General features: G+C 40.0%; 1 protein-coding gene across 1 annotated transcript in view; it reads right to left on the bottom strand.

Annotated features, from left to right (window-relative positions):
- The window catches only part of col6a2 (collagen, type VI, alpha 2), a 35,258-nt gene extending 30,822 nt beyond the window's left edge, over positions 1–4,436 (bottom strand). The window contains exon 1 of the mRNA XM_057858057.1: positions 4,246–4,436. The gene's annotated coding sequence lies outside the window, so the exon portion shown is untranslated. The remainder of the gene's footprint in view (positions 1–4,245) is intronic.
- Between the last annotated feature and the right edge of the window lie 9,178 nt (positions 4,437–13,614).

Below are 13,614 nucleotides of genomic sequence, written 5' to 3'. Positions count from 1 at the left end.
CGTCACCGTTGTAAAAAACCGGTCAACGACGGAAAAATTCGGTTCACACGACCCCTGCCCCAAAGTTATAAAAGACGATCTTATGATTGCTATCTATAAATCCAATTATCGTACTCAACAAGACTATAAGAAAGCGCATTTTGCCATTTTCATGTTCTAATTTTCGATGACATAGACCAGGGGTGTCCAAACTTTTCTCAAAGGGGGCCAGATTTGGTGTGGTAAAAATGTGGGGGGCCGACTTTGGCTGACATCCTTTACGTAGAACAATATATTTTAGCAAGCCATTCTGTGTGTCACATTTGCATTATATATTTTTTTAAATTAATAATTTCAACAATCTCGCAACCAGCCTTTGTGCCGTTTTCTGTCGACTCTCGGGCTCTTGCGAAATACTGCTCCTGTGAAATTAAACTAGCTTCAATTTGCTTCAATTTCTCGCTACGTATCTTCCCTGTAATCTTGTCGTACATGTCAGCGTGTCCTTTTTGGTAATATCGCCTCACATTGAACTCTTTAAAAACAGCGACGGTCTCTTTGCAAATGAGACAGACACAGTGGTTGCGTATTTTGGTGAAGTAATACTCCAATTTCTAACTATCCTTGAAGCGTCGGCCATCGCAGTCAACTTTCTTATTTTTGTTGATTGTCGCCATTTTAGAAAATTGGGAGTAAAAGGTCACACGGGGTAATGTTGCTTAGAATGCTGCTGCCTTTTAGTGGGTAAATGAGGAGCAGCATTTAGTTTGTAAGCTATTTCATATGCTGGTAGCAGAACTGCTGACAAGTTTATTAAGTCTGTGTGCGGGCCAGATGTTATTGATTTTATGACAGAGGCTGGGGGCCGGATGAAATTGAACCAAGGGCCGCATTCGGCCCCCGGGCCGGACTTTGGACATGTCTGCCATAGACAGTTTACAGGTTGTCACTATCAGATTGAACGGTCCACCTGATTGAACGAAACCTGCATCTCTTCCTCTCGAGCTGTGAAGCCGCTGTGGTGGTGCCATAGATACACGTATAAATTCAATGTCATTTAGTTTGCATTTATTTCTAAAAATTTCTGATCCCAAATGAATGGATGGATGGATTAAAAAATGCAGTGCAATTACATTTCTTGACATACTGTTTTTGTATCGAATTTCAACCTGTTTATCCAAATACAGTGGTACCTCTACATACGATCGCTTCGACACACGAACTTTTCGACATCCGACGTAAAATTTGACTCGCCATTTGTTTCTACATCCGACGACATGCTCGAAATACGACGACAATGGCAGCACCGCAGACGAATGCACAGCGGATTTTCTTGTGTGACAAATCAACACTGGTTTCAGAAAAGGTTGGTACAGGTGGTGAAACAAGGAAAAAGTTGACACTTACCTTCTAAATGAAGATGCAAATGACAGAAAAATATGAGCGTAGGGTGGGCATCCGTGAAATGGCTCAACACTACATCTCCTCGGTCCTCCTCCGACCATCGTTCGCCAGTCTTTAAAGGTTAAGCTGACAATTCTTATTGTGGTAACATCTCCAGAGAAATCGCCAACTTCGCCCCGTTTTTATCATTTATTTCGCAACTTATTCAAAACAAAAACACCTTCTGTCTGCCACAATTGACGGTGTTCTCAAGAAAACATTCAAAGTGAAAGTGAAACTCAAGCTCACCGGTCTGTCTCTGGCACGTCAGCCCCGCGGTGCGTTCAGGGTCAGCAAAAAACGTCCGCCACATTAGAACCCGATTCGTTACATTAATACAGGAATTATTATTATTATTATTATTATTATTATTATTCCAATTTTGATTCATAATTTATTTGTTTTGCTATGTGTAATTGCCATTTATAATGGTACCAGCAGTATTTTTTTAAGGATTTAGTGAAGGTTTTTGGGCTGTGGAACGAATTAATGGAATTATAATGTATTCCTATGGGAAAATCCTGCTCGACATACGACCAACAAGGTCCTGGAACGGATTAACTTCGTATGTAGAGGTACCACTGTACATATCGAATCGGTCTCATGCAAAAGTTTCCTAACCCTAATATATAATATCAGACAATCATACATTTAAATGAGTTCACAATCATAATCGCCCTCCGCGGGAAAACATGATGTGGCTCGTTGCCCATGGCAAAACTGAGATTGACGTCCATGCTTAGTGGGTAACATGATGCCTCTGGCCTTAATACTGGAGACCTACTGATCCATTTTTTTGATTATCCAAATACTTTTACTCAGATAGAATAGCCTAACTCTCCTTTCAAGTAAATGTGATGTGACCTTCAGGAAAATCCTACCATATATGCTAATCTCATCAGACTGTCTACAGTAGATGACAGGCAGATTGGTCGCCACTCAATTGCAGGGCTCATACAGTCTACACCAAGGGTCGGCAACTCAAAATGTTGAAAGAGCCATAATGGACCAAAAAAAACAAAAACAAAAACAAATGTCCGCAAAAAAATAAGTCTTACGTATACAGGAAGTCCCCGGGTTACGAACTAATTCTGTTCCTACACTGACGACGTAACCTGAATTTCCGCGTAAGTCAGAGTTAACCCTTTAAGTACCCCAAAATAACTATCCAAAAAGTCCAAAAGTATTGTATTTTGTTTGATGATGGAGGATACACTGCCCTCTTGTGGCAGTGTTTGGTCTGGCTGGGCTGTCACCTTGTATGACTGAGAAGCAGACTCAGACATTTGACATGGATAAATGAAAGCTGCGCTCTGGTTAGGCCCACACAAGGCTGTAAGTCGTTTCAGCCAATATATGCTTGTGTATGCAAATTTAGAGCTGCAGTTTGTGGAGTTATATGTGTGCGATTTGCTATGAGAATTGTAAATACGTGAGCATTTGTAGCATTTAAACTAGCGGACGTTTGTTAGGCAAATTTGGCCAATTTAATCTACTAAATTTACATATTGATCAGATGGACGTTTGAACATTAATTGTTTTCTGCCAAGTGTTTTATTGTTAAAAAGGTGCGTTGTTTTGAACATATTTGTGCTCCAGCTTTACAAATTGCCAAAGTCAAAAGCTTCAAAAAAACGACAATTGCCTTGTTTGCTGTCTGTAAATCTGAACAACGTCGCGTTAAATGAGGACAGAACACATCATATTAATAAAGTAAAGTAAAAAATAAGATGCTGGGAGGTACAATAAGGTACTGTTTATGTGACCAAAAACAATGACTGAAGACATAATGGCGGACGAGACTCCAGCGTCATAAAGTCGAAATTGCGTAAGTCGATTACGTTGTAACCAGGGAACTACCTGTATAAGCCCTATAATGTACGTTGCACATGCTGTATGCATCTATATTAGACTACTATCAAAACGACTAAGTTAGCTACAAATACATAACTACTCTTCATGATTAAACGTTTATTTTCCCTTCAGTGCATCCTATAGATAATGACGCACCACGGGACTCTGTTGTACGATGCCGCCTCGAGTTTAACTTCATTACAATATCAATGAATTAGAAGAATGTTTGTGTCATGTTTGTCCTCCTACAACAACCATATTAACACAAAAATAGATATCTCTCCCCCAATCTTTTTCCATTTTCAAACATTTATGAAAAAGCTCCAGGTAGCCACTAGGCCAGCGCTAAAGAGCCGCATTTGGCTCTAGAGCCGTGGGTTGCTGACCTCCGGTCTGGACAAACATCTATTCGTCTACAGCTTGAAAACAACAGATAGTTTGGTATGTTTAAATAACCAGTGTACAATTTTGAAATATTGGTTCGTAAGCAGAGAAAAAACATGTAAGCAAATGGCTCAACATGAAAAAATTACATTAAAAAGTTCAATGTAGAGATACAAAACCCGAATCAAAGAAGAGGAGAAAAATTATGATGCGCAATACAATTTTATGCGTCACTACTCATCGGGAGTTTCAATTGTGTCTCCCTCTAGCGGACATGAAGTAAAAGGATACAGGGTTCGCTTTTGCAGATGTCCCTCTCCTCTGCCCACGATTGACTGACAGGAAACATGACGCGTTTTTATCTTCATGCAGGTAAAACCATGCACCCGCATATTAAGATGATGGGAGCCATAGCAACGAGTTAATGGAGTTCAATTAAGTTACATACGAACTTTTGTTCTGCCAGCACACGAGGCCCAATTCAGTTGTTCTAAATCTTCAAACAATAAATGCAAGCGTGAAAAGAGCAGACGTGATGAAATAGAAATGCAAGTTTTGTGCATTCAATAAAAAAAAATCACTCACCCGAAATATTTCCAACTCCAAACTCCTTGCAGTGTTGCTCCTCTGTGGATTATTTTCTCATTTCACTAAACATGGAACACAAAAAGTGGGGGTATAAACGGGAAATAAAGTCCTGAACATGCGTTTACTTCCCGCAGAAGAGCCGTCCGTTCACTCTCCTGTCCCGGTCCAAACCCAGCCGAAATCACTGATCCCTCCTCCCGTACGCGCGCCCTGGATTCGCAAATGACCACTTGGGGGCGCCGTGGCTCTGCAGGAACCCCTGTGCGCGTGCGGGCGTGCGCGCGTGCACAGTACGCACGTTGTCGGGCTGGCCATTGTGGTAGGGAATTGTGCCAAAAATCTAGCATTAACTTCCCAGCACACAACAGTGGTGGCAAGTAAAAACAAATGCTTAGTTTGTGTGCTAAAGTAGATTTTTCTTGTGCCAAGTCATGAAAATGGGTATTACACATTTCAGAGTGTTTATATTTAATTCCAAGCAGCTAAAATCAGAACCGAGTCTTTACTAAAACACATGTTTTTAAGTATAAAGTGGGAGTAAAGTGATCCATCGCTACATCGCGCTTCAAAAATTGCGCCCTCAGTCCATCGCAAATATATATTTTTTTCAATTAAAATAAATAAATTAATTAGGGTTGTTCCGATCCTGTTTTTTTTGTTCCCGATCCGATCCCGATCGTTTTAGTTTGAGTATCTGCCGATCCCGATATTTCCCGATCCGATTGCTTTTTTTTTGCTCCCGATTCAATTCCAGTCATTCCCGATAATTTTTCCCGTTCATATACATTTTGGCAATGCATTAAGAAAAAAAATGAATAAAACTCGGACGAATATATACATTCAACATACAGTACATAAGTACTGTATTTGTTTAGTATGACAATAAATCCTCAAGATGGCATTTACATTATTAACATTCTTTCTGTGAGAGGGATCCACGGATAGAAAGACTCGTGACTTTGCACATTGTGACTAAATATTGCCATCTAGTGTATTTGTTGAGCTCTCAGTAAATGATACAGTAGCCATGCCCAAATGCATGATGGGAAGTGGAACCATGACTGTGCGTAGTGCTACCAATTGATATATCTTCTCTGCATTGGGAAATAACATAAGGTGTTAAGAAAAAGATCAATTGCTACCATGTTTCCCCACATTGCATCCCATGATATTTCTAATCGTAGGGAGAGGGACTGTAAGGCTTTAGCCAATTATAACAAGGGTCCAAAGGCTGCCAAAATTCACTCTACTCATTTTATGCTGCCTTTTATCTCTCTTTATAGGTAAAACGGCGCCATTACAGATTGAGTGCGACAATGCGTGAGTGGGTCGTGCAACGCATGCATTAATTGCGTTAAATATTTTAACGTGATACATTTTTTAAAAAATTAATTACCCCCGTTATCGAGATAACCCTACCTTAAGCCTAAACTAAAGACTCTGGATGAGTGTAACATATTATGTCTGTAACGTTAAATACAATTAGAAAACGATTTAATAAAAAAAAAAAAAAATATATATATATATATATTTAAAAAAGGCATGGCCGATATTTTTTTGCCGATTCCGATACTTTGAAAATGACGTGATCGGACCCAATCGATTGGGACATCTCTAAAATTAATAAATGCAGGATGTCCCGTCCGATCACATACAGCCTCTCACTCTCCCTCCAAAAGCTTTTCTTTCTCACCAGGCAACTGCAGCTTGTTAAAGTTAACGATGAGTGACAAGGGAGCGGCTTTGAACTGAGAAGCTTGAGAGTACTACGTTTCAAAGGCGCCGACTTGTTTAACTTGTTGAACAATGGCTGTAGTGTGCTATGGCAACTTATTGTGTTGTGCTGTTCTAAGCAGCATGAGTTGATGTGAGAGGACTCTCTCAATGAAGCATTTAACAAAGAATTATACTCAGGGGAAAAAATTGAAAAATCATGTTTTATATGTTCAGTGGTACCTCTACATACAAATTTGTTCCAGGACCTTGTTTGGAAGTGGAAATGGTCATATGTCGAGCAGGATATTCCTATAAGAATACATTATAGTTCTATTAATTCCTTCCACAGCCCGAAAACCTACACTAAATCCTTAATAAATACTGCTGGTACTATTAAAAATAGAAATTACACAGTTCAAAACAAATAAATTATGAATAAACAAAGAAATAATAATAAAATGATAGTAATAATAATACCTGTAATAATGTAATGAATCGGGTTCTAATGTAGCAAATGTGTTTTGCGTGGTGTACCTGAACGCACCGCGTGGCTGACGTGATAGAGTGAGAGGACTTTTTACTTTCACTTTTCATGTCCAGCTGCGGCGGACAGTAGGCATGTTGTGTTGCACAAGTTCTGAAATAAATGATTAAAAACCTGATGATTTTTTGGGCGATGTTACCGTCATAATAATTGTCACCTTAACTTATAAAGACTGGCGAACGGAGGTCGGAGGAGCATCGTCGAAATCGTAGGCGTCCTGCGGCGGTATTGTCGAGCCAGTTCACGGACGCGCACTTTCCCATCTTCATTTCAATGGTAAGCGTCACTTTTTCCCCTCATTTTTCACCACCTGCACTAACATTCTTGGAAGCCATGTTTATTTCTCTCACAAGAAAATCTGCCGTGCGTCCGTCTTGCAGGAAGACCAAGAAACTGCGGCGCTGTCATAAATCATCGTATTTCGAGCATGACGTCCAATGTAGAAACAAATGGTAAGTCAAATTTTACGTCCAATGTCGAAAAGATCGTGTGTCGAAGCGATCGTATGTTGAGGTGCCTTTGTATCTCTTTCCAATGCTAAATCAGAATAAATACATTGAACATACCCCCCAAAATAATGTTAATAAGCTACACCTCTACTTCGCGGATTTCGATTGTTGCGGGGAGTGGGGAGTCCCCATTAACCACGAATAACGAGGGATCACTGTACCACACAAAAAAGCAGGCACCAATGGCGTTACTAGGGTCTTTTGGGGCTCCAAGCAAGAAGTCCTTGGGGCCTCTATCCCACCCATGCACAATTGCACACTGCAAGTATTTTTTTGTAAATTTACATAATAAACAAATAAATAATAGGTCACATCTAAAGCAAGCAACATTTAATAATATAAATAAATAAAGTTAAATAAAATAAACCTAAACACTTAAAATGTTTTACTTTTCACAAAACACGCGGGGTCTAACAACAGCGTCAAATGCCCCCAAGTGGGGTTGCTTCTGCGATGTCATTTCAAATGGCCAATTTTCAGGGGCCACTTTATTGACCGGAGCCTCAAGCAATTGCCTGGCTTGCCTGTTCACTAGCACCACCTCTGGCAGGCACACACACATACATGTGTGCCTATAAAAATGCCATGGCATTTTCTAATGTCAAAAGAAAATGTAGCCAAAGTTTATAGAACCCAAATAGATGACAGACCATCTAAAATACTTTGAAAAGGTTAATCACTGTACTTGTAGTCAGAATGTGGATAAAACAAAACAGGATGAACAGCGGACTAAAATGCTCCCACATTGGTTTTCACTATTTGCTGTCTGGATGCAATTAGTTGGCCAAGTTAGTGGAGTTTATACATTGCGTAAACACTGATAGAATGTCCTTGATTCTTCTCCCCAACATTACAGTACGTGTATAGGTGTATGCTCATTTGCCTATTTGTATGTGCTGGTGTGATGCTGGGAGGTCTCATCTTGTGGGGGTTTGCTATGCTTCATCACTTCACTTTCTAGCCACGCATACGCTTCATTTTAATCTATGTCGGAACAGCTGCAGCAACACAAGTTCTATCACGTCCAATTTGCTTGAATTTCTAAAGGGACATGCAAAAGCTTGTGGCCACTAATGTGTTATCCAGCCCAAAACACAAGGGTCAAAGGCTTGAATGCTAGTCCACATCTGTTACATGAATGAAGACCAATGAGATGAGAAAAAGAATACTGTACAAGACCTAAGGCTGAACACAACATTTGTTTGCGAATCTGGGTTCTCTTCATATGCTGATATTTACAAATATGCATGATGACGATCCATTTTTGGGAATAAGTGATGTAAAAAAACAAAATAGTCAAAGGATGAGCAAAGTGTATGAACATAAACTGAGGTCTGTTACTGTTACAGTGGGGCAAATAAGTATATAGTCAACCACTAATTGTGCAAGTTCTCCCACTTGAAAATATTAGGGAGGCCTGTAATTGTCAACATGGGTAAACCTCAACCATGAGAGACAGAATGTGGAAAAAAAAACAGAAAATCACATTATTTGATTTTTAAATAATTTATTTGCAAATCATGGTAGAAAATAAGTATTTGGTCGATACCAAAAGTTCATCTCAATACTTTGTTATGTACCCTTTGTTGGCAATAACGGAGGCCAAACATTTTCTGTAACTCTTCACAAGCTTTCCACACACTGTTGTTTGTATTTTGGCCCATTCCTCCATGCAGATCTCCTCTAGAGCAGTGATGTTTTGGGGCTGTCGTTGGGCAACACGGACTTTCAACTCCCTCCACAGATTTTCTATGGGGTTGAGACCTGGAGACTGGCTAGGCCACTCCAGGACCTTGAAATGCTTCTTACGAAGCCACTCCTTTGTTGCCCTGGCTGTGTGTTTGGGATCATTGCCATGCTGAAAGACCCAGCCACGTCTCATCTTCAATGCCCTTGCTGATGGAAGGAGATTTTCACTCAAAATCTCTCGATACATGGCCCCATTGATTCTTTCCTTTACACAGATCAGTCGTACTGGTATCTTTGCAGAAAAACAGCCCCAAAGCATGATGTTTCCACCCCTATGCTTCACAGTGGGTATGGTGTAATTCAGTATTCATTTTCCTCCAAACAAGAGAACCTGTGTTTCTACCAAAAAGTTCTATTTTGGTTTCATCTGACCATAACGCATTCTCCCGGTCCTTTTCTGCATCATCCAAATGCTCTCTACCGAACCACAGACGGGCCTGGACGTGTAGTTTCTTCAGCAGGGGGACACGTCTGGCAGTGCAGGATTTGAGTCCCTGGCGGCGCATTGTGTTACTGATAGTAGCCTTTGTTACTGTGGTCCCAGCTCTCTGTAGGTCATTCACTAGGTCCCCCCGTGTGGTTCTGGGATTTTTGCTCCCCGTTCTTGTTATCATTTTGATGCCACGGGGTGAGGAAGGAGTTGAAAGTCCGTGTTGCCCAACGACAGCCCCAAAACATCACTGCTCTAGAGGAGATCTGCATGGGGGAATGGGCCAAAATACCAGCAACAGTGTGTGAAAAGCTTGTGAAGAGTTTCAGAAAACGTTTGGCCTCTGTTATTGCCAACAAAGGGTAAAGTATTGAGATGAACTTTTGGTATAGACCAAATACTTATTTTCCACCATGATTTGCAAATAAATTCTTTAAAAATCAAACAATGTGATTTTCTGTTTTTTTTTTCCCACATTCTGTCTCGCATGGTTGAGGTTTACACACGTTAACAATTACAGGCCTCTGTAATATTTTCAAGTGGGAGAACTTGCACAACCAGTGGTTGACTAAATACTTATTTACCCCACTGTATGTTTCTGAATCGTGCAATTTAGAGCCCGTTGAGAAATGTTCTAGTGTCATTCAATGCAAATTACGCTTTTAATTTCTCTCTGTTACATAAGAGTGCGATAAATTGTCATAATCATACCCTGACTGTCTCTGGCTATTACACATAAGATAGTCTGACTGGGGGTCCAGAACCACTTTTAAGCAACAAATATAATTCACAGGCACAAAGACTTCTGGGTACACATTCCAAGTAACAACTGTGAATTTACATAAATGCTGAATTCATGACCTGCGTGAGTTCTGTTAACAAACAAGCAAAACTTGAATTGATCAGCCTACAAAGGGACGTTACACTTCTTTATTAAATGTGCAATATGGTTTTGGTCACTTATTTACTTGTGACTGCCACCTCCGGGCTAAGGCATAGAAAAAATTTGTGCGTGACGCGGATGCTTGTACGAGCACGAACATAAAGCAACGAGCGTTTGGCCCATCAAATCAGCACCAGAAACATAAAAACAGTAAATGTGATTAGAACGTGGTTGGAAAAGCGTTTTTGCCAAGCGTTTTTGTCACCCAGTTGTAATTTTAGAAGACGACAGGAAACAATCTGGCAGATTGTAAGTCCATCTAACTGACTAACGACATGTTTTATTGATCTTGCTAAGCCTGTCGCGATACGCAATGAGTCCATTTATTGCACGGTAAATAAAAATAAGGGCCGCAATTTTCACGGCTGCGTTTTATCGTCTCGTGCGTGCGTGCATAAATTTGTGCGTAGTGTACTCGTGCGTGTTGATGGCATATGAGACTCCACTTCCTTTCAGAGATGTTTATTGGTCATCAACACGCCGTAGAATTAAAGTTCAGACATACAAAATAAGGAAACATATCTATATTAAACACTGTAAACTAGAGCTGTTCCGATCATGTTTTTTTGCTTCCGATCCGATCTCGATCGTTTTAGTTTGAGTATTTGCCGAGCCCGATATTTCCCGATCCGATTGCTTTTTTGCATTTCCAATGGCATTTCAGCATGTTTTTTTTTTATTTTATTGATGCCAATGTACTTAGATTCCATTGACACCTATGTAAGTTGATACCATTGACATCAATGGACGTCCAAAATTTTACCCATTCATTTTCAAAGGCAAAAAAACACAATATCCCCAAATCAACAGGAAATGACCACATATCAATAGGACATGTACCCCAAATGTCCCCGATTGCATTGACGCTTCTAGAAGGTGCTGCATTGATGGCCATGGACGTCCAATTTTCCCAATCATTTCTAATGGCGTTTACTTTGTTTAATGCCATTGACTGGCATTATTGTCCATTCTATTGATAGACCTGAGTGGGGCTAAGATCTGTTTCTCCACACAGGACAGACCCAGGTGTAATTTCTCCCGAAATTGCAGTTTCTAGTTCAACATTGTAAATGTCAATGATGGGAAAGTAGAGTGGATCGTGAATCCATTTCTAATTGGAAGCAAGATATTTGGCCGGATTTTCCACGGAAATGGAGGATGAGAGGGGGAGAGAGGGAAAAAAAAGAGGAGGAGTCCAGCTGGTCACCAGTGAATCTCATCTCTGTCTTAGCCATGGAAAAGTTTTCCTTAAAAAGAGAAGAGGAGTGGAGCAATGGGATGGTGGAATAAAGTGTTGAAGGGGGTGTTCTGGTCCCTCTTAAAACTGTGACTCATAAAGCAGGAATGGCCTTCTCCCCCAAATAAGAGTAAAGCAGACTCTCTCTTTCACTCCCTTCTCAGTTCTCACAAATGCTCTCTCAGTCTTTCATTTTTTTCTTCTTAATTTCTTTCACATGGACCAAGAAGTCTTTTCAGGCTGGGGGGATTTCTTCAGAATCCCAGAATCATAAACAATTCCAGTATCAGAGAACTTTATTCCTTTGAACTGCAAGCTGCTCACTCCTATATATATTATCCACACTTCCTCCCAGAACATAGATGAACCATGTTAGCAAACCACGTCTATTTGCCACAATGCTCAGACTGCTGGTGAAACAAAACATGCAAATTCCCTTACATAAGTGACAGCGTCTTTGTGATGTTGAGATGTCCTCCAGTGCAGCTTCTGTGTGCAAAATGCTCACTTTTACTCCAAGCAGACTATAAACCTGTGCCAATCTAACATATACTCCTCTTTACCGTGTTTCTCTTTGGAATCTCTGATCTCATTTTCTCCAGATGTGGTTTCTGTTGAGGCAAAGCAGCTGAGAGTCGTTACCTCGCTGCCCCTAATCGTGCACGCGCTTCACATCTGCAACATCAAGTCCATGTGCTCAACTTCTGTCACTTGCACAGGATGCTTGTGGAGAGTTAGTAATGCTGAGCTCTGAGAGTCATCTGAAATACTGCCATGCAGCTTTAGAAAACAGGAGGAACGAGTACAGTCTCAGAAAATACTGCTATGGGCCAAGACAAATTTCAAAGGAACAGTCCTCCGTATACAAATATTGAGACACACAAACACGCACATATGCATGCAAACATCACACACACACACAAACATTCTGGTGAATGATCTGATTACATGCTCAGGATCTAAGAGATACCAAACCCTAAAATGAGCTCAATTAATCATGCGCACACACACTCATACTAAACACACACACAGAAAAAGCCAATGAATACATGGATTGAAACAGTGGCCCAGTATCAAGTCTTTTACATAACTCATACTGATTCAGTTCCTCTGAAATTCTTCAGTAGGTCAAGTTAATATAAAACATATGTTGGGCTGTTAGAGTTTCACATTTATTCACAGCTTTCTATTTTGTGCACATGTAAAATTCTGTTTCTTCAGAGGTTTACAGATGCTTCGGAACGTCAACAAATGAAAACGACTGTTTTGGAAAACAATCTTTTTTTTTTTTTTTTTAACTATTTCAGTTATTCAAGCCAGAATGATGGATCGTCGTCAAAATTGGTCAGACTGTTCAGGAGACATATGAGATCTTAACTTATAAAAATGGTGAGTTTTCCTGGAACCATGACTGTGCGTAGTGCTACCAATTGATATATCTTCTCTGCGTTGGGAAATAACATAAGGTGTTAAGAACGCTGCGTTTTATCTCTCTATATAGGTAAAACGGCGCCATTAGAGATTGAGCGCGACAATGCGTGAGTGGGTCGTGCAGTGCATGCATTAATTGCGTTAAATATTTTAACGTGATAAATTTGTAAAAAAATTAATTACCGCCGATATCGGGATACATTTGATAACCCTACCTTAAGCCTAAACTAAAGATTCTGGATGAGTGTAACATATTATGTCTGTAACGTTAAATACAATTAGAAAACGATTTAATTAAAAAAAAAATTAAAAAAAAAAAAAAAAAAATATATATATATATATATATATATATCAAAAAAAGGCATGGCCGATATTTTTTGCCGATTCCGATACTTTGAAAATGACGTGATCGGACCCGATCGATCGGCATCTCTACTAATAACTCCCTCATACAAGATGCAGTCTTTTTCATCTCCGGCATGTATGAGAGGTATCCCAGCCTGAACACGACTGTACTGAAATATTACCCACTAGGCCTGGCGCCCCCTACTGGGAACAAGAAATGCCCTTTTTTTTTTTTTTTTTTTTTTTTACTAGACAGCCTCCTCCTCCAAGGGAAAATGTCAATTGTCCTCAAACCTGCATCAGGGAAGCCTTAAAACATTTGTTCAGGTGCCTGATGAAATATATTGAGGTTTGGTTGAAGCGGAGAGGTCAAAACAGGAAAGTGAAAAGACTGTAGTCATTTTGTGTTACCACAAATTTTGAACAGTCATAACTTGGCAGATATACAACATATCGGCGCCA

This window comes from Corythoichthys intestinalis, chromosome 14 (genome assembly GCF_030265065.1).
Source record: "Corythoichthys intestinalis isolate RoL2023-P3 chromosome 14, ASM3026506v1, whole genome shotgun sequence".
Classification (NCBI taxonomy): Eukaryota; Metazoa; Chordata; class Actinopteri; order Syngnathiformes; family Syngnathidae; genus Corythoichthys; species Corythoichthys intestinalis.
Note: the sequence above shows the minus strand (reverse complement) of the source record. Positions and strands in the feature narration are given on the sequence as shown.